Raw genomic sequence first — 20,538 nt, 5'->3', positions numbered from 1 at the left:
TACTTATGTATTGATAAATCGCAGTGTAGGGGTTATTATTAAGCAAAAAAAAAAAAAAAAAAACGGTTTAGTGGGCTGACAGAAGCCCTTTAATAGTTATGTTGCTTGGGCAGCCATTAAAGTAATAGTAAATTGAAGCGCTAACTGAGTGGTACATCAGCCTAGGTGTGCACTTTACTCCCCAACACAGTGCAAGCCTCCCTATAGGACAATGATAAATAGATTCATTCTGCCAGAGCTGTGGCTTATAAAATGGGTGGGGAGAGGCTCCTTCTGCTGCCATCTGTCTTACATCCAGACACAAGGTCATGAGAAGAAGGAGGGGGCATGACTGAACTTCTGGGGCTTATAAGGAAGAATTTTTTTTATATATTTCTGTTTTTATAGCAATATTAAATAAAATAGATTCAAAAAGATAAATTAAGGGGTAGGGATTTTTTTGCTATATTTTCTACATTTTGGTCCTTTATTTCATATCCTGTTCTCCCATCTGTTAGGATAATGCTCACACAGATTCGGAAAGAGTGTTCAGTATTTTATATTCCTGGTAAGTGGTAACCACAAGATACTGTGTAAAAGCAAACGTCAAAGAGAATGTCAGTGTTATATCGGCAGCAGGCTACACTGAGTATTTTTTCAAAGTACGCTAGTATTATGTCCTGTGACTTTTAGAAACAGTCGAGAATGACAAGTGAACAACAGAATTTGAAAAATAGATATTAGTGGGTATCATCACAAAAGAATGATAAAGGAATCTGTGGAAGAAAACATATTTATTTCTTTTTCTCACATTTAAAGTGCATCTATCCTGAGACAGATGCATTTTAATAGCATCATTAGAAGCAAAACATCCTGCTCAATCCATCAGCTCATTGTGGAGTGCATGACAAGGCCAAGTTGCAGACCATTCACAGTTGAGATGAATATGTCAGCACTCCATTGTCTGGAAAAGGTATAATTTTATTGAAACACCATAAAAAGCAACCAGGAACACTGCTGAACTCTTTCAGCCTCATTGCCTCTACTCATAGCTAATGAAACAGTACTGAGGTATCTAGTCAACAGTTTTATGGTATATCAATACAATTTATAGTTCGCTCTCAAGGCACGTAAGTACTAATAGTTAGGAAAACAGTGATTTTTTTTGTCTATATAGGGGAAAATATACAATTATTAAACAATACGATAGAGGCTCTTGTGTATGCCTATGGTATTTGATGTGCCATTTGTGGATTGTCTGCCATCTTGATTCCTTCTTCCCACAGATATGGTTTTCCTAATGAATGCCACGTTTACCATCATGCCTGGCTTTGCAGAGACAGAGGAAGCAGAGTCTTCTCACACTGCACTGCTCTGTGTAAGGGCAGCCATGACAGATCAGTGACATGGAACTGCTGTCCCCTCACATGTTTTCCTATGTGATGCAGCGTGAACCTGTCTGCCATTTCCCTCATAGATTGTAAGCTCTTGCAGAGCCCTCATTCCTCTTTTTTGAGTTGTTGACTTGTCTGTTGCTATGTATGACTCTGATGGTACATGAAGCACCTGATTGTAAAGCGCTGCAGAATATGTTGGCACCATATAAGATTTATTATTATTATTAACTGCAGCTAAACATTCTATATACTCACCTGCTATATACAGTTGCAAGAAAAAGTACGTGAACCCTTTGGAATGATATGGATTTCTGCACAAATTGGTCATAAAATGTGATCTGATCTTCATCTAAGTCACAACAATAGACAATCACAGTCTGCTTAAACTAATAACACACAAAGAATTAAATGTTACCATGTTTTTATTGAACACACCATGTAAACATTCACAGTGCAGGTGTAAAAAGTATGTGAACCCCTAGACTAATGACATCTCCAAGAGCTAATTGGAGTGAGGTGTCAGCCAACTGGAGTCCAATCAATGAGATGAGATTGGAGGTGTTGGTTACAGCTGCCCTGCCCTATAAAAAGCACACACCTGTTCTGGGTTTGCTTTTCACAAGAAGCATTGCCTGATGTGAATGATGCCTCGCACAAAAGAGCTCTCAGAAGACCTACGATTAAGAATTGTTAACTTGCATAAAGCTGGAAAGGGTTATAAAAGTATCTCCAAAAGCCTTGCTGGATCCGTTTTTCCGGATGTCACCGGAGAGACGGATCCGGCATTTCAATGCATTTGTCAGACGGATCAGGATCCTGATCCGTCTGACAAATGCCATCAGTTTGCATACGTTTTGACGGATCCGGCAGGCAGTTCCAACGACGGAACTGTCTGCCGGAATTCTCTGCCGCAAGTGTGAAAGTACCCTTAGTGTGTAACAAATTACACTGCTAGAATACTGCTGATCAGTTAGCACTATATTATATATATATATATATACAATCGATGAAATGAGGGCAGCACTCCGGTCTTGTTATGAAAAAGGTGGATTTTATTACACCCAACAGCAATGCAGCATTTCAGCTCTCTCAATGGAGCCTTTGTCAAGCTAGTGAATACAGTGCTTTCAACATATTTAAACAAGTAGGTCTCATCAGTGTTACATAATTAGTCATCAATGAATAAATATTAATAAAAGCATCATTTCCATGTGATACATATGCACAAAATACAGCATTATTACATAGTGATTGTGATTACAGAAAAAATTCCTCTATATCCATGATTCCGTGTTACAATCATAATTGCCAATAATCCATATATAAAGTGCATCTGTGCTAATCATATATCAATTAAAAAAGAGGACAAACCGACGTGATGCATCCTCACATGTGTAGTGTAACTTCAGTGTCCCATGTTGGATACTGCGCAGGCGCAGGTATACATCCTAGGAACGCGAGATTTCCTCACATCCTGCGCATGCACCCCGTATGACCTTATCCGCCCGCACTGAATATGTCGGCTTGTGTGGTAATCAACCACTGCGCATGACCAGTAGAACAGGATCTGACATTGTTGTCATCAAATGACCATGGTAACCATTATCGTGTGTGGCAAAGAAGAACAAGAATAATACGAGACCGGAGGATGTCTATAGCGGGATCAGCACTAAGCTTCAACTTAAGTGCATATAAATCCCGTCATGATAGGGGATCAGGGGCAAGCCATTGACCCCGTCCCCAGCCACTACATCCCCGATGTCGTGTGGAATAAATTGGGGGGCGGTGCAGTGTCGCAAATGCTCCACACCGGTGCGCACAAGCCAAATTAGGATGCGAGCCCCCGTGCGGAACAGAGGAGAGGGGCGCTTAACCGTCACCTCTCCACCGCTCCCTCATCCAACAACCAATACACAACTCCCCGACCAAGTTCACATATCATTGCCATACAACACAATGGGAAATTATATATCAGTGTCAAATCCCCCTATTCTCTGGTTAATTACACCCTTTAAATATGGAAAACGAAAGAAAGGAAAAGAGGGTTAAAAAAAAACTTATATGGGTCATAATCACATGGAGGTTTCATGTCGGGCGATGTCCTCATGCTCAAGACAATCATTTCCATCCAGATATCCTGAAATAAAATGAAAAAAAGTAAATAGAGAGCACCAATCTTGACATATACATTCAGATATAAGGCAAGGACACCACACGCACATGATCACACCACCCTAAACTCAACATTTAATCCGTTGGGTTTTAAGGTCTGCAACTGATAAATCCAGTAAAGTTCACGTTGTTTCAGCATGATTGACCTGTCACCACCCCGGCGTGGCATTGCGACCTGGTCAATGATCCTGAAAAGTAAATCCCTTTCAGTATGTTTTGCTTCCGTAAATTGCTTAGACACTAGTAAATCCAGTTTCTTTTTCCTAATGGAGTATCTGTGCTGAATCAATCTTGTTTTGACATCCCATGTGGTTTCACCCACATAAAAAAGATGACACAGGCATTCTAGTAAATACACAACGTATGAGGAGTCACAAGTAAAATAACGTTTGATCACATATTCATCTCCTGTCCGTGGATGTGAAAAAGTGGCACCCTTTAACATCAATGGGCAATTCACACATCCATGACAGGGAAAGCAACCTTTCCTCAAAGCACCACAATAAGAACTAAACGAGACCTTGTTCGTACCAATGTCCGCTCGCACCAACTGATCCTTGATGTTACACGTGCGTCTACAGGACATCATTGGAGAATCGACAAACTCGGGAATAGGTTTAAAATTACTGCCCAAAATGGGCCAGTGTCTTCTCAGGATACCACTGATCCTTTTACTCAGAGGTGAAAACTGTGTAACAAAGGGAATGCGTTTAATACCATCTACCTTTGTTACTTCTTTTTCTAATAAAGACTTCCTGGACTGCATTAGGGCCCTCGCTGTATGTTGTTGTATAAGCTTCCTGGGATAGCCTCTCCTGATGAATTTTGTCTCCATCTCTGTCAGTCTATCTACAACATCTTCCTCCCCTTGTACTATCCTCTTGACCCTGAGCAACTGGCTGAATGGTAATGACCTAACCATGCTCCTGTGGTGGCAACTGTCATACCTGAGCAAAGTGTTTTTATCAGTCACCTTAGTGAATAGATCAGTGTATAGGTGATCACCTGATCTACTCACTGTCACATCCAAAAATTGGATACCTGTCTCTGAACCAACAAGTGTGAATTTAACTTCTGGGTCAATACTATTGAGGAAGTCACCAAATTGGTGTAATTCCCCCATAGTGCCTGTCCATAGGAGGAAGATGTCGTCTATGTAGCGCCACCACCCCGGACAAGTCTGAAGTGGTGGCTAATATAGACGTACTTCTCCTTCAAATGTGTCATAAAGATGTTAGCATAATTTGACGCCACATTTGAACCCATTGCGGTCCCGCCGAATTGAATAAAATACTCATCCTGAAACATAAAATAATTACAAGTGAGCACAATCTGTAGGAGTGTAATCAAAAACTCTCTGCATTGTGTAGAGTAATATGAATCAAAGAGACACCCTCTCACAGCATCAATGGCCCTGACATGTGAAATTGATGTATATAAACTGACTACATCAAAGGATGCCAAAATTACATGCGCTGGAAGATGTATTTTGCTGACTTCATTAAGGAAATGTGTAGTATCCCTTATGTATGACTTTTCCCTCTGCACGTACGGTGACAGAATTCTGTACAAAAAGATGGCAATCTGAGAAAAAAGGGAACCAATGCCCGATACTCTGGGGTGGCCTGGTGGGGACACAAGTGACTTGTGGATTTTCGGTAGTATATATATTACCGGAGTTCTCGGGCGATCCACATAAAGAAAGGAGTGCAATTTGTCATCAATTACACCCTCCTCTTTAGCAGAATCCAGGACCGTCCGAATCTTTCTCAAAAATTTTAACTTGGGATCACCTGATAATTTGCGATACACCTCTCCATATTTTAATTGGCGATTAATTTCACCCACACAGTCAGTCGTATCCATGACAACCACTGCCCCACCCTTGTATGCCGGTTTAATGGTCAGACAAGGGTTGTTGGAAAGCTCCTTCAGGGCATTGGTCTCACTGGATGTCATGTTTCTTTTCAAATACATCCCATCATATCCAGACGCCTTCAAGGCATCTAAGTCTAGTCTAACTGCATTCATGAAAGTGTCAAGAGCAACATGGTTAACAGATGGTGTGAAATCACTTTTCAAGTGTAGCTGAACATTATTAAGTGTGAGCTCTGAACCTCTCATAGGCCCTGTAGAAATGACCTCAGTAGATTTCTTATCACACCATAGTTTCAATCTTATTGCTCTAAAAAACTTATATAAGTCAAGCTCAAGTTGGAATCAATCAAGAGGACAAAATGACAGTCCTCTTTCTAAGACAGACAGTTGTACAGGAGTTAATATAGTGGATGAGATATTTACCACTATTGTCTCTTCCGCATGGTTCTTTGTGGTTTCATCTGTTTTCCTCTTTCGCCATTTCTGCTGCCTCCTGCCGCCTCGTCTGGTCCGGTAGGATCCGAATCCCGACCTAAAAAATGAGTTTTGGAGGTGGAAACCTTATCATTAGATGTTGCGACTATATCTGAAGGGGCATCCATTGTTGGAGTGGCCAAACTGTCCCTTTGATTTGACAGTCCCATTCTTTTATTTTTAGGGGGGGTCTGTTCCGTTTTCCTAAAACCCTTTTTAGTGTTTCTCTGTTCTCCTTGCCAGCAGTATATAAATCCAGTGGTGTAATCCTCCATATCCCTCTGCCATTTCTTCCTTTTTTGCTCTCTGGAGCCTGACAAAGGCTCCATTGAGAGAGCTAAAATGCTGCATTGCTGTTGGGTGTAATAAAACCCACCTTTTTCATTACAAGATCGGAGTGCTGCCCTCATTTCATTGATTGTATTCTACTGTCCCTGGTCCAGGGACTAAAAGTGGGACTTGCACCTGGCAACCTATAGAGTGCTGCTGTCTGTTTTTCTTATATATATATATATATATATATATATATATATATATATATATATATATATGTGAAGAACTGTGCTATTGTACAGTATATCAGATTTTATTCCAGATGTTGCATCAGGAATAAAACAGCACAGTTCTTCTACACATGCATTGGAGTGAGGCCTCCATCTTCTCTGGTTTGCAATTTCTCCATATGATTGTGCATACACAGAGCTGTCAATCGCTGAGTAGGACCGACCACTAGACTTCTAAGCATAGAATGAGCAGGGATTTAAACTGGATCTATTCCCACACAATATATTAACCTGCTCAGTTCCTCCTGCTCAATAACATATTGACATGTTCATCATGAGAAGTTCTCTTTAAAAGCTATGTAAACCTTCAGAGGCATTTGTTTTATGATTGCATTTGTATTTTATTTTGGGATAAAAATCATTATTTTCAATTGGTCTTTATTGAAAATATTCTGCCAATGTGTCACAAAAGGTTAAAGGGGTTGTCTCACTTCAGCAAGTGGCATTTATCATTTAGGGAAAGTTAATACAAGGCACTTGTATTGTTATTATCCATATTGCTTCCTTTGCTGACTAGACAAATTTTTCCATCACATTATACACTTCTCGTTTCCATGGTTACAACCACCATGCAATCCAGCAGTGGTGGCTGTGCTTTCACACTATAGAAAAAAGCTCTTGCCTCTCTGGTGGCTGGGACCATAGGAGCACACATAGGCTAGTGCTTTTTCCTATAGTGTGCAAGAATGGCCACTGCTGCTGGATTGAAGGGTGGTCGTAACCATGGAAACGAGAAGTGTATAATGTAATGGATAAATGGGTCTAGTCAGCAAAGGAAGCAATATGGATAATAACAATACATTAGTAAGTGCCTTATATTAACTTTCTCTACATGATAAATGCCATTTGTTGAAGTGAGACAACCCCTTTAACTGTCTAGCTGTGTGAATACTACTTTCACTTTGTGCCGGTCATCTAATAACCCTTATCTCTAAATTACTGAAAGGTCATAAACACTTATTTAAACCACATACTTATCACCAAGATAAGAATTGAGCTATAATGAGTGTTTAGGAGGTCAGAAATCAGAGGGCCCTTAGCTGAGGTGCTTGATGGAACAGAGCGATAACAGACAGCATGCTACTGGAGAGTCTCAAGGCTGTGCAGAGAAATGGGCTCACAATTTTGATAAGGACCAATTGAAAAAAAAATTTTTTTTTGTAGCTCAAAATGGTGTCCATAGCCTTTAAGTTCTGAATATTCCTGAAAACTGGTGAGTGACTGGTGTGGTTTTGAATGCAGTTACCTAAGTTTATTTTCTTACTGGTGGTTTAGTTGTTATACCGTAGCTCAGGGATGGGCAAACTGCGACTCCTCAGCTGTTGTAAAACTACACATCCCATCATGCCCTGCTGTAGGCTGATAGCTGTAGGCAGACTGGGCATAGTGGGAGTTGTAGTTTTACAACAGCTGGAGAGCCGCAGTTTGCCCATCCCTGCCGTAGCTCATTATCATTCTGTTCTTGCTGTCAATGAAACCAACACTCCATACACTTCCTTATGTTCCAGTGTTGGCAAAATATGTGAGCAGACCTGCAGTACAAAGTGTATAACACACAGAACATGGTAAAACAGGACTCTTGTGGGCCTCATTCATTTTCTACCAGACAAGCCCCTTCTTAAGGCAATGTAATGCCCTGCTAGGGGGCATTGCCAATCTGTTTGCCCCATCACTATCTTTAAAGGTGCATCCTGTTTCACCATGTGTATTTACGCCTAGGTCCTACACAATGTGTAACTGTATTTATGATTTTGTAATGGTTTAAGTGCAGTGTGCCTGATTCACCAGCAGATGGCGGCACTTCTGGCAGAGCTGTGTTAGCTAGAATGGAACCCCTGCTCCATTCTAGCCCCCTCTCTAGAGAGGGAGGAGTTGAGTTAGTTAGAAGTTAGTTGAGAGCAGCCCCTGTAAGGGGAAGGCTGTGTTCCAGCCAGCAGAGCTTGTTCTGCTCTTCTGGGCATAGAGGCCCAAGCTGAAATCCTCAGAAGCCAGGGGAAAGGTTTCCTGGACAAGATAAGGATAAAGAGAGAGTGAGACAAAGAGAGAAGTTGCAGCAGAAAGGAGAAGTTCCTATTTAATCCAGCCAACATAGCAGAGCTGAAAGAGTTCAGATGTAGCAGAGCTGAGAGTGTTTGCCTGCCAGAACTTCATGCCAAAGCTTGATGGTAAACAAGATAAAGTTGGAAGACTGTCCCCTAATGAGAGTTTATGCCAAGTAAAGCTGTTAACTACTTCAATACAAGTCTGGACTTAATTCATTCCTTCACTCACTTCATCCACAACCCTATTTGCACTGCTTCGGACTACAACACCTGGGGTTCCAGGATATACAGGTATGAGCACCGCGACAAGTGCAAAAGCCACAACACCTAGAGGGACATCTTAGGCCACCCTCATACCACTCTGGCATTCCTACACTGGGTTCCACCACTACCATCTACTTAGGGGGACCTAGTCCCTCATTGCTGAAATGCAACTGGCGTCACGACAAAAACACTTTTAACATCTTAAAGGGACCCCTGTCCCACATCACCAGTAGTCTGTTGCAGCATTACTTGAGAAAGGGACCTGTTTGCTCCCAAGACATAATGTTTGCTACTGGACACCAAGTGTACCCAACTGGGCTTTGCGCTCTAGCTAAATTACATATCACATCATCCAGGAATGCTCCCAGCACAATGCAACTAAGTGAGAACCTCTGCTTTTGCATGATTTTCCTCCTATTTATCCAGGTAACGCCCTATATGTATCTTTTATACTCTTTTTTACCATAAAGAGTGGCAGTATAAAAATATATCAGTTCCTGTCAAGTCTCATGAGTGATTACATAGTGCTTTTTGGACAATCACAGACAGAGAGGCTGTAATTGATACCCTTTGCTTGCTTTTGAACAGTGTCTAAGACAGAGATTGGGATATTGTTCAGGTACCATTACAGACACAAAATACTAAAAGCATCCTATGTTGACAGATCCCCATAATGAATGCATTACCACATTTTGGAACACCCGCACTTTGCTATAGCTCTACCCCTTTAGTACTTTATAACTAGACTTTGTCTTCAACTTTTGAAGCACTCGTACTGCGCAGGGAAATACTCTCATTCTGTGGAGCAGATGGATGAATGTTTAATAACCATTTGGCCTAGATAAGTGAAATGCAGCTGAGGGTTTCAACTTTAAACAGGCCATTAGTGGATACTGAAAGCGGTAAAGCATTCAACAAGTTTACAAAGCCACTAATTGGCACTATAATTGGGTGCACAGACTATGCGACTCCCTTTCCCTAAGGGTGATATTTAAAAAACCAGCTTTGGTCTCACGCTTTGTAAGAAAACACTAACAGCACTTCAGTATAGTATTTCAAATGTGGACATTAAAGGGGTTATCCAGGAATTTTATATTGATGGCCTTTCCTTTAGGATAGGTCATCAATATCAGATCGGTGGGGTCCCACTTCTAACACTCCCGCGATCAGCTGTTTGAAGAGGCCACTGTGCTCACTGTAGCACCAGTGATTACTGCGGTCTGTTTACAGCTTACCAAGCATAGCGCCGTACATTGGATTGTGGCCGTGCTTGGTATTACACCTCAGCCTCATTCACTTGAATGAGACTGAGCTATGCCTAGGCCACATGGCTGATGTAAGTTGAAGTCACTGGCCTAGGAAGAGGCCTAAGCACTCACCAAGTGCTCCTGCCTCTTTGAACAGCTGATTGGTGGGGGTCCGGGAAGTCTGATCCCCACTGATCTGATATTGTTGACCTATCGTGAGTATAGGCGATCAATAGCAAATTCCTGGATAACCCCTATAAAGTAAAGTTTTCTATTTACTTTGTATTTTGGTGGTGTTTTTCTTGTTTAGTTAGTGCAATTTTATTGTTGGAAGGACGTACCAAACATAAGGCTGCTGTTCTCAATACTACTTAACATGTTTCTATTTAACCTTGAGCTTGCTTCAGGGAAATGCTAAATAATGCTTAGACATTTGAATTTCTCAAGATGCTATTATGACTACAAATGATATAGTGGACATACTTAATGTAAGCACTTACTTAACAGTCATAGAGTCACAATGGCCTCTATTCTTGGGATAGTACCAAATAATCTAATGTGGAACAGTAAGTACAGCTATTATAAGGCAGATTTATAGTGTAGGTTTTACATTTAACAGAGAAAATAGGCCATTTAGCACATAACCATTAAATAATTGGTACATAGTTAAAAAAGGTACAAGGAATCATCGTGGATGATAGGTTCGTGTCACTGAGGTTCCTGGCCTCGGTGGAGTAAGAGCCGGTTTTTATGTGTCAGCAGCAGCTGCTGTTTGACACCTAAATACTTAATATGGCTGTATAGCTGATCTGAGATGGCTCTTACTAGGAGTAGTCAAAGTGCTGGGTGGGTGACTACTCCCCATGTTCCAGACCGGGTTTTGCCAGGCCTAAAAACCAGCCAGCACTACGAGGTAAGGAGGATTACCTCAGTCTGACAGTGGAGCTCAGGAGGTGTGTGTGCTGGGATCTGATGCTTGTGCCGTGCTGGAGGGCTGAGACCTGTCTGTAAGGGGAACGGGCCGCCTAAAAGTCTGCTATAGACTGCTGGAGGCAGAACTTCCAAGAAGGTGATTTCTGCTATGTAGACTTTCCATTGTGTGTGAACTAAATGCCAAGACTGCAAAGTGCTTTATATGTGAATAAACATGGAAGTTTGATTTAAGAACTGGTAATTTGCCTCTGTACTGCGTCCGCACACCCTGTCTACCAGAGCGAATCCTCACAATAACTATAAATGGCTACAGCAGCTTAAAAGTGATGACAATATTGTTTTTCCATAAAGAAAACTTAAAGGGTTTGTCTACCCTATGACAGCCACCAATGTCAGATAGGTGTGGGTCCCAACTCTGTGACTCACACCTATCTATATAACAAAGCTCCCAAAATGAACAAGAGTGCACTGTGCATGTGGCACCACCCTCCATTCATTTCTATAGGAGCGCTGGAAATAGTCGCTGGCTTGACTATTTCCAGCAGTACCATTGGAGTGAATGGAACTGTGGCCTCACTTGCGCTGTGCACCCTCCAATCATTTCTATGGGAATTCCAAAGATAGCCGAGCGCGCCTCTATGCCGTTTTTGGGACTCCCGTAGAAATGAATGGAGGGTTGCCACTTTGGGAGCTCCGTTCTAGAGATAGGTATGGGTCCCAGAGGTGGATTGTGCACTGCAGTTCAATTCAGACCTGTGGTTTGCGGCTTTTACCTGCGGTTGCGGCGGCGGCGGGCGGTGCCATCGGGTCCCCATGCGGCTGTAGGGGGGACCCGATGGCATGGAAGGAAGTGCCATGCCTAAGAAAGTCATCGCGGTGTCTTCCGGTGACGAGCCTTTGAGATCCAGCCCCCTGGATCTCACAGGCCGGAAGCTGTATGAGTAATACTCACTGTATTACTCATACAGCCAATGCATTCCAATACATTGGAATGCATTGTAAAGGGATTAGACCCCCAAAAGTTCAAGTCCCAAAGTGGGACAAAAAAGAAAGTAAAAAAAAGTTGAAAAAATAAAGTTTTCCCCCCCAAAAATTTAAAGTTTCAAGTTTAAAAATTAACAAAAACGTTATTTTCCCCAAATAAAGTAAAGAAAAATTGATAAAAAATAGGGGGGGGGGGGGGAGTATACATATTAGGTATCTCCGCGTCTGTATCGACCGGTTCTATAAACATATCACATGAACTAACCCCTCAGATGAACACCGTAAAAAAATAATAATAATAAAAACTGTGCTAAATAAACCATTTTTTTGTCACCTTGCATCAGAAAAAGTACAACAGCAAGCGATCAAAAAGGCGTTTGCCCACCAAAATAATACCAATCTAACTGCCACCTCATCCCGCAAAAAATGAGCCCCTACCTGAGACAATCTCCCAAAAACTGAAAAAAATATGGCTTTTAGAATATGGAGACACTAAAACATTTTTTTTTTTGTTTCAAAAATGATATTATTGTATAATACTTACATAAATAAAAAAAAGTATACATATTAGGTATCGCCGCGTCCATATCGACCGGCTCTATAAAAATATCACATTACCTAACCCCTCAGATGAACACCGTAAAAATGTAAAATAAAAACTGTGCTAAATAAACAATTTTTTGTCACCTTACATCAACAAAAGTGTAACAGCAAGCGATCAAAAAGTCACACGCACCCCAAAAAAGTGCCAATCAAACCGTCGTCTCATCCCGCAAAAATCATACCCTACCTAAGGTAATCGCCCAAAAACTGAAAAAATTATGGCTCTCAGACTATGGAAACACTAAAACATGATTTTTTTTGCTTCAAAAATGAAATCATTGTGTAAAACTTACATAAATAAAAAAAAATTATACATATTAGGTATCACAGCGTCTGTAATAACTTTCTCTATAAAAATATCACATGACCTAACCCTTCAGGTGAATACCGTAAAAAAATAAAAATAAAAACGGTGTAAAAAAAAGCCATTTTTTGTCACCTTACATCACAAAAAGTGTAATAGCAAGCGATCAAAAAGTCACACGCACCCCAAAATAGTGCCAATAAAACCGTCATCTCATCCCGCAAAAATCAAACCCTACCCAAGTAATCGCCCAAAAACTGAAAAAATTATGGCTCTCAGACTATGTTTAAAAAAGAAATCATTGTGTAAAACTTACATAAATAAAAAAAAAAGTATAAATATTGGGTATCGCCGCATCCGTGACAACCTGGTCTATAAAAATATCACATGGTCTAACCTGTCAGATGAATGTTGTAAATAAAAAATAAAAACTGTGCCAAAACAGCTATTTCTTGTTACCTTGCCTCATAAAAAGTGCAATATAGAGCAACCAAAAATCATATGTACCCTAAACTAGTACCAACAATACTGCCACCCTATCCCATAGTTTTTGGAATTTCTACTCTAGGGGTGCATCAGGGGGGCTTCAAATGGGACATGGTGTCAAAAAAACCAGTCCAGCAAAACCTGCCTTCCAAAAACGTATGGCATTCCTTTCCTTCTGCGCCCTGCCGTGTGCCCGTACAGCGGTTTATGACCAAATATGGGGTGTTTCTGTAAACTACAGAATCAGGGCCATAAATATTGAATTTTGTTTGGCTGTTAATCCTTGCTTTGTTACTGGAAAAAATGGATTAAAATGGAAAATTTGCCAAAAAATAGAAATTCAGAAATTTCATCTCCATTTGCCAATAACTCTTGTGGAACACCTAAAGGGTTAACGATGTTTGTAAAATCAGTTTTGAATACCTTGAGGGGTGTAGTTTCTTAGATGGGGTCACTCTTATGGAGTTTCTACTCTAGGGGTGCATCAGGGGGGCTTCAAATGGGACATGGTGTCAAAAAAAAACAGTCCAGCAAAACCTGCCTTCCAAAAACCGTATGGCATTCCTTTCCTTCTGCGCCCTGCCGTGTGCCCGTACAGCGGTTTACGACCACATATGGGGTGTTTCTGTAAACTACAGAATCAGGGCCATAAATATTGAGTTTGGTTTGGCTGTTAACCCTTGCTTTGTAACTGGAAAAAAATTATTAAAATGGAAAATCTGCCCAAAAAGTGAAATTTTGAAATTGTATCTCTATATTCCATTAATTCTTGTGGAACACCTAAAAGGGTTAACAAAGTTTGTAAAATCAGTTTTGAATACCTTGAGGGGTGTAGTTTCTAGAATGGGGTCGTTTTTGGGTGGTTTCTATATGTAAGCCTCGCAAAGTGACTTCAGACCTGAACTGGTCCCTAAAAATTGGGTTTTTGAAAATTTCTGAAAAATTTCAAGATTTGCTTCTAAACTTCTAAGCCTTGTAACATCCCCAAAAAATAAAATATCATTCCCAAAATGATCCAAACATGAAGTAGACATATGGGGAATTTAAAGTAATAAGTAGAGAAATTGAAACTTGGAAATTTGCAATTTTAAAAAAAATTAATTGTAAATTTGGTGTTTTTTTATAAATAAAAATTCTTTTTTTTTTACTTCATTTTACCAGTGTCATGAAGTACAATATGTGATGAAAAAACAATCTCAGAATGGCCTGGATAAGTAAAAGCATTTTAAAGTTATCACCACTTAAAGTGACACTGGTCAGATTTGCAAAAAACGGCCTGGTCCTTAAGGTGAAATAAGGCTGTGTCCCAAAGGGGTTAATCAAGTTATTGAAACAAAAGCCAACAACAGTGGTGGGTATACCCCCACAAAAAATGTCAATGTCTCAAAAACGTGTCATGTGGCCTTGAGCATCAATTACAGCTTGACAATGATGTCTCATGCTGTTCACAAGTCGACTTATTGTCTGCTGAAGCATGGCATCCCACTCTTCTTGAAGTGCGGCCCTCAGGTCATTGAGGTTCTGGGTTACAGAGCTACGAGAATCTATATGGCGACTCAGCTGATCCCATAGGTTTTCAATGGGATTCAGAGCTGGAGAAATTACAGGCCACTGCATTTGAGTCTCCAGAAGCCGTTCTCTAATGATGCGACCTTGATGAGCTAGCGCATTGTCGTCCATTAAGATGAAATTAGGCCTGTGTTGTTTATGCAGAGGCCCAATGACTGGATTAATGATGTTATTCAAATAGTATGGGCTTGTCACCATTCACAAAGTGAAGGGCAGTTCTGTATTAATTAGACACACCTGCCCACACTGTAACACCACCATCAGCAAAGGCAAACAGTGGCTGATGCATAGCGCTCTCCTTGAGGTCTCCAACATCGTTGGCGGCCATCATTTTGGCTCAGCATGAATCGACTTTCATCAGTGAACAGCACTGAGGCCCACTGGTCCCTGGTCCAGCATAGATGTTCCCTGGCCCATTCAAGACAAAGACGCCTGTGATCAGGTACCATTGCAGGTCGTCTAGCACACAGACTACGTTGATGTAAATGGTTTTGAATGGTCTAGCGTGACACTTTGCTGCCTCTCACCTCCCTTAAATGTGCCTAGAGTTTGTGTGGCATTTATTATCCAGTTCCACAGGGCATTGTTCACAATGAAGCGGTCATTAGTATGAGATGTGGACAAAGGATGTCCACTTCTATGCCTTTCTGTGACTCTTCCAGTCTCTCTGTATCTCTGTTGCATTCTACTGATTACACTCTATGACACTCTAAGCTCAGTGACTCCCTTCCATCTGAGAACATACTGCTTGAAGCTTCGTAATGGCGAGGTAATATTGATCAATTGTTAGGTGTCTTCTTGGTCTCATGATGTGAAAATGTGAACTGCATGATGAGGAGGACTGTTTAAATACCAATTCTAAGTGAACCAAGAAATGTATTGGGCAATTCATGGATCAAACACAGCTCCTTGTTAGAGAACAGCAAATTGTGCAAAAAGTACTGAAACATTGAACAGCTGGACATGTGCATTCAAAAGTTTAGAGAGGGTCACATTAAGTTCACCGGTAAAGGTTAGATTGCATTTTATGTTCATCCTGAAATTTCACCCACAAGCCAAATGACCCTAACTTTTTGTGAGTATTGTATGTAGACGTTTGCAACCCTAGTCCCACAAGGATGCATTTTTGATATTATTTTCTGTTGCAATCAAGCCCATGTATTGAAACTCATGAAACTCATTGGATTAGCAATATTAACACCAACAGACTAAAACTGGGGGTCTGATCTGAGATCTGATATTGGGGTCTGATCTGAGGTCTGATCAGGGGTCTGAGATGGGGGTCTAATCTGAGGTCTGATGAAGACTGACGGTCTAAACGGGGGTCTGCAGAAGATTGGGAGTCTGAAGAAAAAAATTTTTTCCTTATTTTTCTCCTCTAAAACCTCTATAAAGCAAAAAAAAACAGAAAACTGTATGCCTGCCCATAAAATACATCTGTCTTCAATTGAGATGGTAGACAAGGCTATTACAATATATAATTTGTTACCCACCATCAGTTTTTTCAAAATATTCTATACATTTCCAAAGTAAAAATTTAAGAAAGTGCTAGTTATACCCTAAAGAGTTGTATCTCTAATGCCAATTATTATTACTGTTCAGCTGACCATACATTTTAAAACCCTTGTCCAGCCTACAGCTATCTCTCCTGACATTTCTATGTATATATATATATATATATATATATATATATATATATATATATAAAAGCCTGATTTGGCTGAGAATGCATGTATTCTAAACAGGCAGGCTGCTGCCAGATGCCCTTATTTACAACAGAACAGGGGGATTAGGAGAATCCAATTGTTCCATGCTGCACTTCAACAACAACTAGCATGAGAGGTGACTTGAGAGTCCAGCAAACTTGCTAGATAGCTGACCAGTTCCACCGAAATCAATTGGTATACCTAACGTTAATCTAATGTGTATGGCCATCTTTTTTGTAGAAATGGATTAGCAATAGCGTGTCATTTTTGATGAGCTTAATTTAGCTGGTCGATATGTCGTTTTGTCACTGCATAGCCAATAAGGACAAGCTTAGAAAGCAGATAATAATACTTTTTGGTACATATAGAATATACATGCTTTCAAAGGTTTGATGAGCCAGAAAAGATGGAGTAAATTTGAGACTAAAATTACTTTTACTACTTGAAATTCATGCACTTTCTATCACTATGACAACAGAATATATTGAGAACTCACAATGTTAAGTATGTTTTTTAAAAAAACTAGAATGAATATATACAAAAATAACTATATAGAAATCTATTCCCCGAATGCATTATATTCATAGAAACAAATGTCTGAGCATATTTTTTTCTAGCTATAGTTATTAATATTTTACCTGGGTGACAGTATACTGCCATGTCCTGAATAGTGGGTAGGGCATAAAAATAAAACCTGTAGTTATCTTCAGCAAATTGTCCCAATAATAACAGGCTGAAATATGGAAAACAAGTTCTCTAGTTAAAAACAAATATAATACATTTATAATTTTGTAGAATGGTTTATATATAACTAATCCTTAACCTTGAGCCATAACTTAACCCATTAAGTGCCAAGCTAATTTTAGCATTCGTGTCTGCAGTTTTTTTTTTTTTGCATCACTACTTAAAGCCATATAAGGACTTGTGTCACTGGCCGGCAGAAGAGCACTGCTATCAGGCAGCACTCTCACTTCAGTCTGAGTTCAATGGAACCCAGCAGGCACGCTCTCCTGATCATGTGCTGCCAGTGTCCCATTGGCAGGTAACTAGCTTTCCTGGCGGGTGGGTGCACTCTGCTTGTTACTGCCCCACTGCCTTTTCGGCCCCACTGTGTATTGCTGGCAGGCGCTTCATTACGGACCATGCTGCTGGTGTACTGTTGCCCAGTAACATGCCCGGCTCCATGAAATGGAGTTCTGGCCAAACAAGGGGGGTCGGCGTCAGCAAATAATGTCACAGGTCATGTGGTTGGATGTCCCATGTGACCTAGGAAGTGCCCAATTTAAACAGGCAACTGCTGGCCACAGTTGCCTGTGATTAAGGTGGTATTCTTATATCCTGCTTATTGGGGTTTTACCTCTGGATTTCCTGGACTTCGGAGTGTTCTATATACTACCCATTTGCCTGATGATTTGGACCTGTCATGACTTCTTGGCATGGTACGTTTTTGCATTCAGGTTCCTGATTTGGCTTTAGATTTGATTTTCCAGTTATTGACATTGGCTTGCAGAGACAGTGGTGCAGATGAAGTTCAGGGCCTCACTGATCCCTAACGTGACAGCTTGTTTGTTGCAGGATGGATTCTACAGTATTTAGTTATGCTACTTTTAGGTACATGTCATGTCATGTTTTGTGTCTGATTCGCCGAATATGTAAAAAATAAATTGTTTCAAGTTTGAATCTATTCTACCTGAATCGAAAGTGCTCTGATTGGGTTGAAAAGTGGTATCTCTTTTTTATTTTTATTTTTTCACATTTTTGCTCTTTCCCTCCCCACTTTTATGCTTTTTAATGCAGTGACAGCAATATCAAATTGTATGTCACGGACATATATAGCTATGGGTATCTTATTGGGGGTAGATGGTGTCTGTGTTGTATTTTTAACATATGACTTCATTTTTTTAACTATTGGCTGTAGTCGTTTATCAATATATTGCGATAAATTTGAAGTCAAGGGAGCTAGTTCCAGAGATTATTGGGCGGCCAAGTGGATTATGTGCGTCTTTATGTAGTTTTGGTAGGCAATAGAAGACCGGAAGTCTCTGTTGTGTGTGTAGTATAAACGCATGTTCCTCTTTGGATAAAATCCCCTTCTCTAATCCTCTATCACAATATTGGATTAATTTTTTCGTGGGATCATTAGGTAATTTTACATAAGTAGTTATGTCCATTAGTTGTCTTCTACATTCTGTATTATATTTGTCTGTTTTAAGAATCACAATGGCCCCTCCTTTGTCTGCAGGGCGAATGGTTATACCTTCCTGTGTTTGTAACTCTCTAATTGCTTCTATTTCAGCTTTAGTAAGATTGTTTATATTATAGCTGGGTGTATCTTTCATTTTCCTAATATCATGTTCCACACAATGTCGGAACGTCGCTAGTTATTGGCTTATTTCTTGGCTTGGGTATTTTTTCGATTTACATTTCAGATCAGTATGCTGGAAATTATCTATCTTTTTCATTTGTTCACCTGTCGTTATTGGATTTAAAAAATATATATTTTTAGGCAAATTTTTCTCAGGAATTTTTCCACACCTATATATGTGTCGAATTTATTTACTTTATGGGTAGGTGCAAACTTCAATCCCTTATTCAATAAATTTGTTTGTGCTGCTGTGAGTCTTATTGTACTCAGATTTACTATCTGATTGTGATCCTGGTTTATATTATCTATCTGTTGTGTCTTCTTCTTATTTCAAATAGATAAATTAGCGGCTTCACCAAATGTACCTCAGGATTAGTTGGTGCACTCCTCGCGACTCACCCAGTGCCGTAAAAAGAAGAAATAATCGAATATAAGATATTTTGATGGGCACTCAAACTTCTGGATATTTATGGACAACTTAGAGTTTCTTAAGAATAATAATCAATGATTTATTTAAAATTCCAAGGAATCCCTACAACGTGATAGGTGGGTGTTGAATAACGCAACCCCGCTAGTCAATCACTTACCCAGCTTTATAAAAATATACAATAAAAAAGAGTAAAAAAATACATAAATTATACAATGATAAAAATGAGAGAACTATCATGTAATATATTGGATAGGGGATATATTACCGGGCCCCTCAGATTGAATACTGTTTGCTATATGGACCCTTTAGGTTAGTGATATATAGTCTATAGGTCCCGTTGATAGTTATCAGCCTGAGATAGTGCTACTTTTAAATTATCAATTAGTTCAGTTTAAAAGGGTAATGTCACGGATGGTGTACAGGAAACAAGATGATACAAATAACAAATGATGACTCACTGGATCCACAACTAAGGAACATAAAGGGAGACCCCTGCAATCGACCTGCCGCTCTCCCTTAATGCTCAGCCTATGCGACCACTCTAAAGGTGAATGGGCGCATATCCACGTACCTCGGCTATCTTAACCTGAAGGCCCTACAATAGTGAGGGGACACGACCACCGGCTCCCTACACAGACACGGAGGGAGTCAGGGTCACCTGGATCCAGACAACAGAAAATCATAAATACAAAACAGCACTTATCTGAAAACGACTGTGAACTGAGAACTGGTAGCTGGGAGCTGAAGTCAGCATGCACACTCATTCCAGGAAGTAGTATCAGCCACACCCAACTACCTTATGGGGGAGAATATAAAGGGAGGTAATGAGTCTGACTGCATGACAGCTGAGATAGCCTAACGAGGTGAGGAACAGAAACCAAAACAAAGAAACTCAAGGGGGAGGATCTGAACGGCTCCTGTCAGAGCCTCTCAGCTGTCTGCTTGTGACAGTACCCCTCCCTCTAGGAGTGGACTCCGGACACTCAGGGCCCACCTTCTCAGGATGGGACCTATGGAAAGCCCTGATGAGGCGAGAGGCCTTAATGTCCGTCACTGGGAGCCACATCCTCTCCTCAGGACCATAACCCTCCCAATGAACGAGGTACTGGAGGGAACCGCGGACAAGACGAGAATCCACAATC

The sequence above is a fragment of the Bufo bufo genome, chromosome 7 (genome assembly GCF_905171765.1).
Source record: "Bufo bufo chromosome 7, aBufBuf1.1, whole genome shotgun sequence".
NCBI lineage: Eukaryota > Metazoa > Chordata > Amphibia > Anura > Bufonidae > Bufo > Bufo bufo.
Note: the sequence above shows the minus strand (reverse complement) of the source record.